This window comes from Lissotriton helveticus, chromosome 3_1 (assembly GCF_964261635.1).
Source record: "Lissotriton helveticus chromosome 3_1, aLisHel1.1, whole genome shotgun sequence".
Lineage (NCBI taxonomy): Eukaryota > Metazoa > Chordata > Amphibia > Caudata > Salamandridae > Lissotriton > Lissotriton helveticus.
Window position 1 is genome coordinate 994483726 of NC_136061.1, and position 16399 is coordinate 994500124.

At 44.0% G+C, this 16399-nt stretch overlaps 1 protein-coding gene and 1 pseudogene across 5 annotated transcripts in view; both read left to right on the forward strand.

Moving 5' to 3' along the window:
• ZNF385B (zinc finger protein 385B) overlaps positions 1-16399 on the forward strand; it is a 1180505-nt gene that overhangs the window by 886369 nt on the left and 277737 nt on the right. The window lies entirely within an intron of this gene.
• LOC144825316 (uncharacterized) lies at positions 5410-6715 on the forward strand (annotated as a pseudogene).

Sequence of the window (16399 nt, forward strand, 5' to 3'; positions counted from 1 at the left end):
GGTAGATTTGGAGAGGTAAATGTTGTGCTGAGGCCAGTGGTGTAGGAGTTTGGAAGACTAGGATGCTTCTTAGATCTTGTTATAGTCCCTTTGTGAAGATATGGTGATGCAGAAATTAACACGCCTGTGGTCTGAGCAGGTTATTGGTTTGGGCTTTTCTACTGGTATGTCGCTGAAGTTGGTGAAAATTGGGTCCACCTGTCTGACGGTGTATGTGGGTCCTTACACTCAATGAGCGAGCCCTAGGTTTTTAAAACATTTATTATATAGAGTTTTTTATAGCGCAAACTTGACCCGAATCAGGTATCAGAGTGCTTTACATAGCACCAGTTGCATTACATGAGGACACATTCATTTTTTTTAGGCACGGGTGATTAGGTGATTTGTATAACAGAGATTATCCCTTGGCTAGCATACTAGTTTTTACATACGCATGCACATACGTTCTTATATACACTGCACTATATGGGTTACAACACTATCCACACTTCCTTTGGGGAATTACAAAAAGGTTTTTATTTTTTTGTATGCCGGGGTGAGCAAATATTCGTACACAGTTGCACATTTAATTAAAACATATGAAACTCATAAATCATGGTCCTAAGACATGTTCACATGGATAACATGGTACCAATACAGTTATTCAAAACAATTCATTGACTCAATTTTATACACTAAAAAGAGATTAAAAACAATTGTGAACTTTTTGCACAGAATACATTCAATTGTAAATAGAATAAAACAAACACATTTAGGGAGAGACAAACAGGAGACATCAATTTTTAGTCATCAGGGTAACACATCTGAGAACCTGCTCTTTTAGTATCTAAACCTAGGCCCATAAGCTTCTAGACAGTGGCAACCACCCAGTGCCCAGAAAATAGGAGAGACTAATCTGAAGTCTTGAAAAAGATGGCAGCATATCATTAACCAGCCATCGAAACGCGTCGACGCAAAAATACACAATCAAGAGAACCTATCTGACCTGGAAGTCTAGAAGGCTCTGGAGTCGACGATCAGGGGGCGACAAGGTCTGTGTGGGACAATGCATGTGAAATGGCAGATGGCATAGACAAATGCGCCTGTTGGGCAGCGAGGTGCAGCGGCAGGAGAGGCAACTGGGTTTCAGAGTGAGGAGGGTCGCGGTGGAGTAGAGTCTTTGGACTGGCTTGCCTTTGGCATGGCAGCTGCATGTCGGTAGCACCTTCACTGCGTGTTTTCACTTTGCCAGCCATTAACCTCATCGCTGCGGTGGCTATTCCGCCGCAGCGCTAAGGGGGCGGGGCGGCGCGCACATGCTGGTGACGGAACCGCTCCGTCACCAGCCGCGGTTGAGCTGTGCTCATGACGGAGCGGTTCCGTCATGGCCCCGCCCGCTTAATTGAACGCGCCGCGCAGGTGCGAAATCAGCGCCGTGCAGGCGCGTCGGGTGGGCCATGACGGAACCGCTCCGTCATCAGCACAGCACCACCGCAGCTGATGACGGAGCGGTTCCGTCATCAGCACGGAAAGGGTTAAGTGGAGACAGTTTGGCTGGAAACCAGTGATGTCATTTCCTGGTCAGATGGATGATGGAAAATCCAGTGATGTCACTTCCTGTTCAGAGCAATGATAATAAATCCACTGTAGTTACTTCCTGAGCATAGGGATAATGGGAAAAATCTTGTGAACTCCATGTTGCTGCATTGTGTACCCATTTACACATGAATAAATGTAGTAAACATGCATTTGCACCCGAGAAACTTCCCCCAGTGCAATAAAGCCTAACAAATAAAGATTTGGTAATAACCGCTAACTCTCAGGTTTGTGAATGTTCACTTCTAAAGGCAAGTATTTCTTCCCGAAACAGCCACTGCCCGCCACTATGAGAAGATTTCCTCACACATAAAATTGCACCACCCCACAGCATTTGTGTGAGAAAATCCATTTTTAAATATAAATTCACATTTTGTGATTAACAGACATGCATTTTCATTTACAAATGAACGTATTTCCTAATGTAAGTTCGACTTAGATGCACAGAGATCTCAGTGAATTTGCCAATGCATTACTGTAAACTGATTAGCAAGAAAATAAACCGAGGTAACCTAGGGTAAAGAGCAATAGATAACCAAACCTACCTATATGAATAGCCCCAATTATTTACTAGTTCTCCTTCCTTGTAAATATTCAGCAATACAACATGTGTTTTCATTTCCTCATATTCTATTTTCAAGGTATTTAGTACATGCACCATAGTGTCATTTCTGTGGAAATCTGTGTATGTGTTTCTTAGTTCCCAGCGTAAGACTTGGATCTTTAGTTGTCATTTCTTATTGGCAGTGGTATTCTATTTTTTATCTAAAGGGCAAAGTGTACTTTGTGGCCATTGTGGATGGTGATTTTTACCAGGCTTTCAGGTTTCAATATTTTAATGCTCTCAAAGATTGGTTGCTTTGCTTGGGTGCATGTTAATGTTTTGTAGGCTAAGTTTGGTATAAAACTTTTGGTTTATAGGGCTTTTTATAGTGTCTTTATAATAAGGTTTACAAATGATTGGGTGCAAAATTACCAAATACTTACATATTTTAAATTACTTGGGTAATAATTTAAAAAATTTGAATGTTGGTTCCTTATGCAGCTTACTTCAAAATGTAGTTTTCGTCTATGGCAGCAACGTTCTGCTAGTTCAGTCCTCAGTAACGAAGATTATGGTTTCTGCTGCGTATCATTCTGGGTGCTCCATTTCTGAGGTTACTGCACGATCTTTAAAGACATGTGCCCTATTTACAAAGGTATATATGGCCATAAATATATGTTTACAACCGAAAATACTTCATTTAGGCTTGTCAGGAATCCACAAAAGTATTCCCGGCGGGCGTAAATGCATTTATTACTTTGGATTTCTCTGTGACAAGAGCCAACTCGAAAAATAATGACGTCCATACAGTTTCTGACGGCCAGAGGGAAGTGTTGTTCCTTTTTTTAGGTCTCACTAACAGATATTTTTAGCTGTCTGTTGGCAACCAGGAATCTCGTTTATTTCAGACATGGGGCATGACTTCGAGGTTGGAGGACCTGGTTACTCGTATCAAACATGACAGATATCCCGACCGCTGTATTACAAGTCCATGGCATCCTATTTAAGGGAGTAACCCGTCAGGCCCTAAGAGTGAGCGTTGCATCCACCCCTTGCTCATGACTTCTTATATATCTCATTGTCCTGTTTCTAATTCCATAGTTTTCCGTTCTATTTTTTGTGTTAGTTTCATACAAGTATTCCAGGCTCTCTGTGTTTGGATTAGATGATGTGTATCCGTCCACTGCTGACGCAAGACCTTGCGTTGCAGAACATAAAGAACAATTTCTTTCCTTTTTCGTACATTATTGTTATTTTTGAACCACTGTCAGATACATGGACGCCTGTGCGTGTTATCTTTCAATGGCTTTCTTATGCTTTCAGAAAGTTCAGTCATAAATGGTTGTGACACGTTTACGCACATGTATAACGGACATCTTCGAAGGGTTTTCATATGCTATAGAAACATCCATTCAAAGATCACTGTTGAGCATACGCCTGCTAGCATGGCAGCCATCCTTGAGTAAAGTTTCATAACGCATAAGAAAGGTCATTAAAAAATTCCTGTTGCACATGTATATGCATGCGTGATGCCCACCTTTAAACATTTTTTTGGTTTGTTTGATCAGAAGTCATTTGAAATAGCCACCATGCCTATGCGTGTATGCATGGTAACAATCTGCAGAAGAAAGAAGCATTTGCATTTGCAAAGTCAATAGGTTCACAGGACATACATCTTGGCTTTGCCAAGGCTTGTAATTTAAATGGATTGTAGTGCACCAAGATGTGAACTTTGGACCTCTCGTTAGTATTTGGGAGAATGTTCTTGTGGGTTTGGTAGTTATTCTAGGATTGTTGTGGTATGGTGAAAGTCATCGCCTTGTACATCTAACAGCGCCGGGACACTTCTCGCAGTAGCTGAGCGCTATATAAAACTCATTATAACATAACATAACAGATCTGGTCTGCCAGCAATCATCCAAGGGGACAAACCCTAGACAGGTTTGGGAACAGGAGGTTTGGTAAGTTGAAAACGCCAGTCTTAATTAAATTGTTGAATTCTCAGCCCTGCAGATATGCAACATGAAGAATGAAGTAGAAAAACAACAGAAGTGCAAGAACACCGACGGTAATCGAACTGAATGGGGCAGGAACCTACAACACTGCAAGCTGTGCGCCACAGACCTTTTCCTGCTGCTACTTAATGTCACCTGGAAGTACCCACATTATTCTGTTGGATTCTGTGACTCAGGCTATACTTTTAATTCCCTCCTTCTGTGCCCCAGCCTCCATAGTCCTGCTTTCTATTTCACCCAGGCCTTCCTCTATGACTTCTGGTCAGTGATGTTGTTGTATATTTGTTCTTTATGTAACATGGCTGACAGTGGTCATTAGCCCTTCCTTTGTGTTCTTACCTCCTTAGCCTCTCAGAATACCTGTGAGTGTTCTAACTTGTACCAGAGTGTTCTACTCTTGTCAGTTGATGGTCTGGTCAGCTGGTGAGGTGTGCGCTCAGCTGTGTCCTTAAATAAAACTACATGTAACTTAACTGGAAGTGTCCTGAATCTACTTACAATTTGCTGACGGTTTCGCTGACCAGACCAGAGAGGAAGTCATCACAGCTTCGAGCAACACCTAGCACCAAGAACCCACAGCGGTCCACCCATCTGCTGCCAGTAACGTGGTCATAAGAAGCAAGAAACCTGAGAAACGAGAGAAAACAAAAAAAAAATCGAAAAGAAGAAGCAAGTACCTCACACGTGACTCACTCCAACCGTGAGTCAATTACTGCTCTGTGCGTCTCTCTCCCTGAATGCGTCATTTAAAGTGATTACCACAAGACTGTCTATTTATTCTTCACAAATGCCGAGCCTGAACAAAGATAGGATCCTATTGATTGGCAGTAATTATTGACACCGTGAAATCAGTGATTCGGGGGCATAGATCGGGCCCCAGTGTTATCTGATGATGAGCACAAAACGAGAAGCAAACTCTTCTAAACTGTGAGTCAGTCTTATGGTGTGGTTCGGGGGCAATAGTCAGGCCCCAGTGTTAACTGATAATAAACCCAAAACAAGAAGAAAAAGAAATTACATACGAGGTACTCCTGACGTCACTCTTCTAAACCGTGAGTCAGTTACCAAGTGCGCGCGCTTCCTCCTGCATGCGCGATCTCTGCATACTCAAACCGTTGCCAGGCAACAGCGTCACGCGCATCCTTGCACCACTCCTCACGCCCCGAGCGTTGCTAGCAAGTGGCGTTACCATGGAGCTGCGTCCTGACGCAGAGCAAGGCGGCCGTCTTGTGCATTGTTAAATCTGAGAACCTGTCAAGCAGACAAATGTGATCTATGAAGCAAAGCAAAGCCTCACTAGATAGTACATGGTGGGATCACAGTGACTACAGAGAGTTGTACCATAAGACATTTGAACTTAAAAATACACACATGCGTTGTTATGGCGTTGATGGTGATGTTCAAAAGCACATAATAAGTAAAGTCAGTGACCTCGGAGAAAGAGCTTCAAAGAGTTTGGTCTTTCAACAAACGCTTTTATGAATGTGAGACTAGCATCCCCAAGAGATGGGGTCATAGTTAACCCTGGGCGTAGTTCGCGTAGTAGCGCTACGCGAAGCTACGCGAAGTGCACTTCGCACTACGCGAACTTTACGTAGCACTACGCGAACTGCGTAGTAGCATGTTCGCACTGTGCAAGATGCATTTTCAATGATTGCACAGTGCGAACAAGCATCCGGCACTGTGCAATCATGAAAACGGCATCTTGCACAGTGCGAGCTGTAGTTTTCTACTGCTCGAGTAGATTTTTACTCAAGCGGCAGCTTTCTCAACGCGAACTGGTAGTTTCTCATCACGAGCGGTCGCGAGCATGCACGACCACTCACAATGAGTAACCTCACCTCCCCGCATTGAGAGTCTCACCAGGATGTCATTTTGCTTGCTAGCGGTCGCGAACATGACGTTGAGGACCGCGAACAAGCAAAAAATGACCGCTGCACTACGCTACGCGTGTTCGCACTGTGCTACGTGCAGCTAGCGTAGTGCGAAGTTGCGCAAACTTCGCGAACTACGCGAGCGTAGCGTAGTGCTTCGCCCAGAGTTAGTCATAGTGGCTATAAAGAGCTGGACCCAGATGAATTTGATACCGATAGTGATGAAAACAAAGGTGCCCAAACTGTGAATGGGAAGAAAGTTTCTCACCTTGGACAGAGCGCAGAGCAAGAGTCCCGCAAACGCAAGCGATTCAAGAAGTCCCACAAAAAGAAATAAAAGAAAAGGTTGCACAGAAAGCTGAAGAAGCGCAAAAAGGAGGACCCTGTTGATTCTTCATCTGAAAGTGAGAGCGCAGGCGGATGTGAGCATTTAAAAAACAAAAGTGAAACGGAAAAAAAAATTGGAAAAGCCTGAATGGCAGCCACCATCATCTTCTGGTTCAGGAGAGTGATTCATCTCATTCCAGCGATTTGAAAGAGAGCAGCTCTAAAGCAAGTGAGGCAGATGATAGAAACAAAAAAATCAGACTTAAAGTCATAAGAAGAGATGCCACTGTTCAAAAGTATAGAAAGACTAAGAATCTCAAGAGTAGAAATGCAAACAGGAAAATTGGAAAGTGGCAATTAGTATTTCAAAGTTGACCTGAAGAAAACTATTGCAAGTGAAATGCGACCCGAATTTGAACCAGGACAAAGAACATAGAACTGGGACTCAAATTCCAATACCAGGAAAACGAAGGACTGAGGGAGTGAGCCCAGAACCGGGACAGTGAGCCCAGAAGCGGGTCAGTGATCTTAGAACAGGGACCCAGAACCGGCAAGGCACCAAGGTCCCAGACCCAGGAGGGGACAAATGTCCCAGAACCAGTACCAGAGGGGAAAAAGGGCCCAGAACCGGCAAGGCACAAAGGTCCAGGGAACCAGCACCAGAGGGGACAAAGGTCCTAGAACCGGCAAGGCACCAAGGTCCCAGACCCAGGAGGGGACAAATGTCCCAGAACCAGTACCAGAGGGGAAAAAGGGCCCAGAACCGGCAAGGCACAAAGGTCCAGGGAACCAGCACCAGAGGGGACAAATGTCCCAGAACTGGCAATGGACAAAGGTCTCAGAACTAGGAGGGGACAAAGATCCCAGTACCAGTACCAAAGGGGACAGAGGTCCCTGAACCAGTACCAAGAGGGGGAAAGGGTCACACAACCATGATGGATAGCCAGGACAGAGAGCCCATAATTGGGACAAAGGTCCCTGAACCAGAACCAGTTGGGAAAAAAATCAAGACTGGGCAGAGTGCCCACTACGAAGAACCTAAAAAAAAAAACGAGACCGAGAATCCAGAAGCGGTGTATGAGACCTAAAAGAGGCCCAGAACCAGAGAAAGTAAACCAGAACTGGAACAAAGTGACCCACAACCAAGACAGAGTGTCCACACTCGAAGAATTAAATAGAGAGGAGAACTCAAGCTTGAAATGTTACTCAGTGTTGAAGCGCAGAAATGAATTTACAAACTACTGAGTACGTAATTAAAAAAATTAATATTATAAAGGACGTTGTGATCATATGTCAGTCCGAAGCACTTCGAATAAGAGTAAAAACTCCTAACATCATATGCAGTACTGCACTTGGAAATCTCGAAGAGTACCCAGGTCTGTGGTATCTGCTGTTGGAGTACAACGAATCTCACAACTTAACATTAAAGAAATCTGTAACTAAAGCATGGAGGCATCTGTTGAGCTGGTCATCTTCAGCTTGGAGCGGAAAGCGGTGGTGGGCAGTAACAGATTGAAGAAAGTGAACTGTCTCTTCCTGTTTTTGGTGGACAAGGACAGATTGGAGAGAGTGGACTGTCTTTTCCTGTTTTTGTCAGTCTAAGGGGAGTAGGTGGTGGTGATGCCTGTTAGTTGTTTTGGGTGATGTCTCTCACCTCACCCTTCACTCTTGACACTCTTTACCCCTAAACGCTCCTTTACCTTCACAAGCTAAAAATAGTTCAAGACGTTGTAGACCTCCTGTCTTTAAAAAAAAATGTGTTTTATTATTTTTTAATCTTTTTATTTAAACATACATTGGTTCAATTTTAGACATTACAGAGGAAAGAGGAATCCACACATCTGTACACTGCCAAGACATAGGGTTGGAATTGGTACATCATTACATGGAAAAGGAATGCTATGGGGTAAGGGAGTCGTCATGTTCAATACAACGAGGCGGTGAACATATTTCTCCACGGTAGGTGTTCCAAGGTCCCCATATTCAAGACCACTTTTTGGGTCAGCCCCTGGCCAAGTAAACCATCTTCTCCCTATACATACAACAGTCAAGGTCTTTCTCCCATGCATCTATTGTGGGTGGGTGAAAGGCACCCCATATCTGTGCAATGTTCCTTTTCACAATCATGAGCCCTAATGTGGTCCATTGTGTCTGGTGAGTGTTGAGATCAGTAGGCTCCCAGATGTTTAGGAGACACCTTCGTGCCTCTGGTTGGAGATTGACTGTAAGTACTGTGTTGATAATGTCGTGGACCTTGCGCCAGAATGAGCTTATAGCAGCACACTCCCAGGTTATGTGCATAAATGTACCCATGTGTCCACATCTCCTCCTGCAGTCCCCTCCACCATAGTCATCAGACGGGGTCCTGTAATGTATACCCTGTGGAGAATTTTGTACTGTACTAATCTAAGTTGTGCTGGAACAACGACTACTCTGGGAGAGGACACCGTTTCCCGCCAGTCCTCATCATCCAGTTCCACCCCGTCCTCCACCCATTTCACCCGCAATTTCGGGAGGGGGTCTTCCACGTTATTTATAAGTTTCTTATATGTCAGGGAAATAGTTTTTTCTGGAAGGTGACCGTCCAATATTCTATCTTCCTCTTCCAGTGGTGAGGGGTCAGTAGGAGTAGTGCCCCGCACTATATGAGATTGAAGGGAGTGTCGCGCCTGTGCATACTGGAAATACTCTGAGTCTGCCAACTCATATTCCCTTTGGAGCTCGGGAAAGCACTTAACCCCAACCTCTCCACAAATATCTTTGATACAGGAAATCCAGATGAGGCTTCATCTGTCAAACCCTTTTGATCTCCACAAACTGCCTAGCTTCTCGGAGCCCCAAAGAGGAGTCACTAGCATCAATCTCTGACCCCACCCAAGTGAGTTAGTAGCATCATGCCAAATTTGAACAGTGTGACTGGTGGAGCCTGATAGTGTATATCAGTTAGGTCGTGAGTATAACCTCCAGGGAGGAGCCATTTATCCATGGAATAGCCGGGATCATCAGGGCGACCATAGGTGCCATGATTGACAGCTGCTAGATGAGATGCCCACTAATATTCTTTGATATCAGGGAGACTAATGCCTCCACCATACCATCATACCAGTTTAATGTTAATTTATTTAGGGCAATGCGTGGTCTTCCTTCCCATAGCATGTCTCTCTGGAGGCTCTCAACTTTCGTAAAAGTATCATGCAGGGACAAGATCTAGGAAGGGACATCATTTTAAACAGGGTTGCCCTACCCAATAGTGAAAGGGGGAGTGTTTTCCAGCTGATAATGTCCGTTCTCAGCCTATGCAAAGGCTGAAGAAGATTTTGGGCGTACCTGAGTGAGGGGTCGAGGAGAGATAAAGATCCCTAAATACTTGAATCCCACACTGTTGATCTGTATTGGGCAGTTCTTTGGGGGGATGGGAGGGTCCCCACTGAGGACATACAAAAGGGACCTACCCCAGTTGCCGGTAAAGCCAGAAAATCTAACAAATATAGCCAGGATATCTAGAACTACAATCAGGGATTTCCAGGGGGAGGCCAGATGCAGTAATATATAGTCCCCATAGAGTGAGATACGGTCTTTCCACTCGGGGGACCATCTCAGCCCCCGTATCTATGGGTCCTCCTATCTGTCTTAACGAGTATTGTTGTTGTCTCCCATACATTAAGCTTCATTTTTGCGATTTGTTCATTTATTTGCTTATTTCTGTAAAGGAGGAAGATGTGTTGTATATTTGTTCTTCATGTAACATGGCTGACAGTGGTCATTAGCGCTTCCTTTGTGTTCTTACCTCCTCAGCCTTTCAGAATACCTGTGAGTGTTCTAACTTGTACCAGAGTGTTCTACTCTTGTCAGTTGAGTGTCTGGTCAGCTGGCGAGATGTGCGCTCAGCTGTGTCCTTAAATAAAACTACATGTAACTTAAATGGAAGTGTCCGGAATCTACTTACAACGGATGTCTTCCTAGCTGGCAATCTACAAGGGGTTGGTGTTTCATCTTGCTGACCTGGCTCTGAGACTTTGACTAATCATCTGACAGAACATCTCTGGACAGCTTTAGACGCTGGGAAGATGTCGGCACTGATCCTTCTGGATCTCAGTGCCGCATTTGACACTGTGTCCCTCGCCATTCTGTTGCGTCACCTGGAGTAGGCTTGAAACAACGGCTCAGCCTTGAAGTGGCTGGCGTCATTATTTGTGGGTAGGGTACTTCAGGTGATAGCTCCCCCCTTTACCCCTAGCATCCTTCACATCAGGCAAGGGGTACCACAGGACTCTTCCCTGAGCCCTCTGCTTTTTAATCTTCACGTACAACCCCTGGCCGTAGTGGCTAAGAGCAGAGGGCTGACCATGGTCTCCTATGTTGACGACACACAGTTCATGGTGGCTCTCTCTCGAGTGACTCCAAGCAGGACGCTATTAAATTTCAAGGTGATCTTGCGGCAATCGCCGAGTGGATGACCGCCAACTGTCTCCAACTGAATGCCAACAAGTTGAAGGTGTTATTGGTGGGAAAGGACCATAGCCTATGGAATGAGTTCTTGTGGCCCAAGAGCCTAGGCCCTGCCCCGCCCCCAAGCAGGCAGTGAAGAACTTAGGGGTCTGGATGGATGCTTCACTTAACTTCCAGACTCAAACTAAAAAGGCGCAGGAACCTGTTTTGGATTGTTGCGAGGACTCAAACCCATCCTGGGCTTCTTTGATGCCCCTACCAGGCAGATCATCATCCAGGCCCTGATCATGTCAAGACTTGACTATGCCAGCTCACTATATCTGGATGCGAACAAGTCAGAAATATAGAGGCTACAGAGAGGACAGAATGCGGCTGCAAGATCTCTCCTCGGTCTGCGTAGAGCCTGCTCAATGTCTAGCACCATTCGCCGTCCCCACTGGCTGCCTGTGGCTAGGCAAATCGAGTTTAAGGCCCTCTGTATAGTCTTTAAAGTCCTGAAACTTGCATCTCCAAACATCTTGACCGACATTGTCTCATTCATTGCAGTATTTGTAGGTTCCTGGGTACCAAGAAGAGGGCTCTATCTCCTCATAAAGGGAGGGATTTGAGACAGTAGTTTGGCAGGTTTCTAAACCCTACTTTTATGGATGTATCTTCACTGCTGAAATTAAGTTCAGAATGTAGGGTATGCCTATGGTGTTCAGAGTTATCAGCTCTAGACTCTAACAGTCTCAGGTTATAGCCAGGTACTTTATTGAAAAAACAGTTCTGCAGGCACTGCTGTTCCTTTTAGCAAACACTCTTAATGTTGGATAGTATTTTAAATGTGATCCACTGATCCACCCTTAGAAGTCATTTAGGCTGAGATTGGGTAGCCTGACACCTTGAAGTTGCAAGGCAGCCAGGCTGTTGATTTTGGAGTGTTTATATTTGCTGGATCTTTTTATCTTGCTCATGTACATACATTATTGTTGCAGAACAGCAAGGATATTATGAGGTCACGGGTGACTCTGAACCAGTGTTCTGTTTGATGTAGCAGTCCTAGGTTCTGATCATACTGGAATGTCATATCTCAAGATGCTGTTTGAGATTTGCCTCTTCTCATGGTGAGGGACATCATCCGAAGGGGTTCCCGAATGGATTGGAAGTTATCCTCCTGAGGTGACTGATTGGTACTTGATGGGTCCTAGACCTGTGACTATGCACTGGTTGTCTCAACCTCTAAGTACAGAATGATCACAGAATAGAGTTGGGGTAATTACTATGTCTGAAAGTTAAATTCCAAAGGTGAACTGTATTCCTAGGTTGTATCTGGAAGTGTGGTTTGATTGTTAACTACTATATGGACTGTTTGTTACTTAATTGTATTTTATTTGAGAAACATGAATTAGCACAGACTTTTGCACAAAGGAGCAGCAGAGACCATTGGAGGTGTGGTATCTCAAACATTGGATGCTGTGCATTCAATATGGATTTGAATTTGACCACTGTGTACACTCTAAGATGTGCTGGGGATGGAGGGTGTGGTAAAGACGTCCGGAGGCTGTAGTCACTTGTAACAAGGTTTCTTTATTGTAAGGTTAAGAGGTAGAGTAAGAGCAGACCCTCCACCGCAGCAGCAACCAGTTAACTGCCAAAGTGTAGAACCCACCAGACAAACATAGAAGGAACATGGAATATGGAATATCAAGTACAGGTATTCTTATGAAGACTAGAAAGCCAACCTATGACAGCTTTGTATGTACTTGTGACAGCTTAGTATGTACTACACATCTTCTCCCTTTCTGTTGTTCCAGAAAAAAAAAGAAGGAAGAGAAAAAAAAAAAACTGATAAAGGAAACTTATATATAAAACAAAACTTAACGAACAAAATCTTGCAAATAAGTAGGAGGCCTCCTAGACCTCAGTGAACGAGTGCATGTGGAATCACCCTGGACAGGACGAACCTGTGAAGAAACTGGAGCATCACCACCGCCTGAATTATCAACTCCGACTGGAATGATAGGGCTAGAAGGTAATTCATTTGCTAGCAAGTAGCCACTCGTAGAACAATCACCAGAAACTGAAAAATGAGACGTGGAATCATCATTAGGCAAAGGAGACGGAGAGACACAAAACTTCTCTCTCTTATAGAGAGCAACTCTCCTGAAATTCCAACATTCTCCATTATTAAGAATGACACAATGGTTAAGAACCTTCTTGACCTTAAAAGGCCCCTTGAACTTGGACAGACCTTTCTGTAACCTCCCCAACTTGATCTTGACTAAATCACCTACATAAAAAGAAGGTGAGGACATCGACTGGGAATGAAGTGTATCAACTTTGGTTTCCTTATCATCCAACACATTACCTTGAAACTGCAAGGTAACAACACTCTTCATCCAAGATGGAAACAACTTCAAACCAGGATCACGCCCTCTCATCAACTGAAAAGGGGACAAATCTCCGTTAGCTAAGGGAGTGGTGCGGTAGGCCCACAACATTTCATTGACCATTTTCCTAACAATGTGTCCACCACTGGAGGCCATCTGAATGATGCCTTTGACCACTTTATTCGCCCTCTCACAGACAGCATTGCCTTGGGGTTTGTACAAGGATGTACGATGATGTGAAATACCACATCCTTTCAAAAAAACTTGCATGTCACTGGACGTGAGTTGTGGACCATTATCTGTAATTATGACAGAAGGCAACCCTTCATCTTTGAAAAGATTACCCAAAAATCTAATAGTACTGGGTGTAGTAATGTCGCTGGTGAAATGAACCACTAACCATCTAGTGAAGACATCCACAACTACAACAGCAAACCTGTCAGATTCACCTAATTCGCCCATGGGACCGATGAAGTCGAGAGATATGGTATGCCAGGGTAAATTGGGACTTAGAATGTGTGTACCAGGAACAACTTTAGGACCAGTTTTCAACCTTTTTTCCCCTTCTCTGCATAACGTGCAATTTTCAATCCAATCAACTACCTGGGAATCCACGCCTGGTCACCAGAAGTGGTCCTTAATGCGTCTTTGAGTAAGGGTCTGACCCATATGCCCCTCATGGGCCAAAGCCAATAACTTAGACCTTAACCCAAATGGTGGTATGAATTTCTCTCCTTTGAAGAGTATGTCACCCACCACTGAAAGATCATCCAGAACTTTAACAAACGGTCTGACAGAGACGGAGACGGTGCTCTCTCGCCTGGATCCCAATCGGACCAATTTGATGACCTCCTGAAGAGTGGTATCAACAGCCATTTCTCTAGACCAATCACTAGACGAAAAAAACACCTTCACCCACAAAGCCTGCATCTTCAACTGAGGCCACAGCAACATCATCTAAATCCAGAGACACCTCAGAATTGTGAGAAGAACGCCAATCCAAGGATAGCCTCGAAAGGCAGTCTGCCTGAACATTTCTCCAACCAGGAATGTATTCTATGGAGTACTGGAATTCCTGTAACCTGGCAGCCAATTTCATGAGCCGCGCTGAACCTTTTCCCGCCCCACCAGGAGAGAGAACTTTGATGAGAGGTTTATGATCGGACCTCAATATAAATTTCATGCCCCACAAATATGTGCGGAAATATTCGACAGCCCAAGACGCAGCTAGTGCCTCCCTCTCTATAACAGAATAATTTTTCTCCGTGTCAGTGAGGGTCCTAGAGGCAAAAGCAACGGTTAGTTCTGTTGTTCCCTTCATTTGTGACAACATGGCACCCAACCCATGTGCACTGGCATCCACAGTAACAATTGACTTATTGTGAATATCAAAGAAGACAACATTTTAGCATCACAAATTTCATTTTTGATATCTTCAAAACATTTTTGTTGTTCATCTGTCCATGTGAAACTCGTACCCCTTTTTAACAAAGATCTTATACACACAGTTTTATCAGAAAAGTTCTTGACGAATTTCGAATAGTACTCTATGAGTCCCATGAATGAACTCAACTGATCCTTGTCACAAGGAGGAGGTGCAGAGCGAATAGCCTCACATAAGTCCTTCTTGGGCTTGATACCAGAGGAGGTGATAGTGTAGCCTAAATAGTCTACTTGATCTACTCCAAACAAGCATTTATCTTTGCGCAGGGTAAGTCCAGCACTGGACAATATTTCTAGGACAACTTTGAGTGTGGAATTGTGTTGACATTCAGTAAGACCATAGATCAGGATGTCGTCCTGAAAGTAGACTACCCTGGACACCCCTTCAAATATGCCAGAAACCATACGTTGGAAGACGCTCGCTGCTGACTTGAGACCAAATGGTAGACGAGTAAATTGATAAGTACCCCATGGTGTGATGAAGGCCGTCAGACTTTTGGAGTCCTTGTGCAAATCAATCTGGTGATACGCACTCCTGAGATCTAATTTGGAGAAAAATTTGGCACCATTAAGGGTAGTGACTAATTCTGCTATGTTAGGAAGAGGGAAGGTATCTGCTATAACACAATGATTAAGAGACCTCAGGTCGACACAGAAACGGAGCTTGCCATCCGATTTCTTAGTGACGACAATGGGGGAAACCCAAGGAGAAGCCTCTACTGGCTCAATGACACCAGAGGTTAACATGTCATCAAGAAGGACTTTGACTTCATCTCTAATGACGATGGGAATGCGTCTCACTTTGTGCTGGACTGGAGTCGAGTTGGGTTTTAGTATGATTTTATGTGAGTAGCCCTTAAGACGACCTAAGCTCTCTCCAAAAACATCCTTAAAGCTAGAGAGTAAAGAGAGTAACTCTATATCCTCTACCACCATGACTTGGGGATCAGCACGTGGATTAACAATAATAGAGAGGTCATATTGGTGTATCCACCCAAGAATAGCAGGACCTGACTCTGAGACATATACTTTTCCAAAGATTTGTCTCGTACAAAACTTAATGTTGGCTTCAAAATATCCTAAGATGTTCAGAGGTTCACCCTGATACCCACCCGGTGAAATATCTCTGGGGAGAAGTGGACTTATTCCCCACAAGTTGACATATAGTGAGTTGGGAATGATTGTGTACCGCGAACCAGTGTCCACCATTAAGTAAACATCCTTACCATTTATTATAAAAAGTGCTTTTGGTCTGTTTTTTCGCTTGAGCTCCTCATATTGAAGATCATTATTATCACTAACCACCAAAATCTTATTTTCATCATCTTCGACTTGAGCTATATCGCTTATATACGATACTGATGAACGTGCTTTACCCCTGCACACCCGAGCATAATGCCCCAACTTGCCACACTTCATACACTCTTGTTTAGCTGCAAAACAAAATTTAGAGTCAGAAGTGTGTGTTAAACTACCACATCTTAAGCATTGTCTAGGAGTAATAGGCTTAACAGCGTTTTGACTTTTTACATTAACTGTCTTCTTGTTGAAGAATTTCTTCTGTTTGATGAAGGCAATATCGTCTTGGTCATTATCTTCCTGAGAGGAGAATAACTGTGAATGACAAGATACTTCACTAACATCACATGACATTGTTCTCTTTTCCAACTCCTTCATACACCCTTCAGATTGTTCAACGACTTTTGCTAAGTCAATTGCTGTTTGAAGGTTAGGGTTCTTTGCCGCCCATAAACGCTCTTGTATCTTTTTATTATTACACTGCACAATGAGCTGATCTCT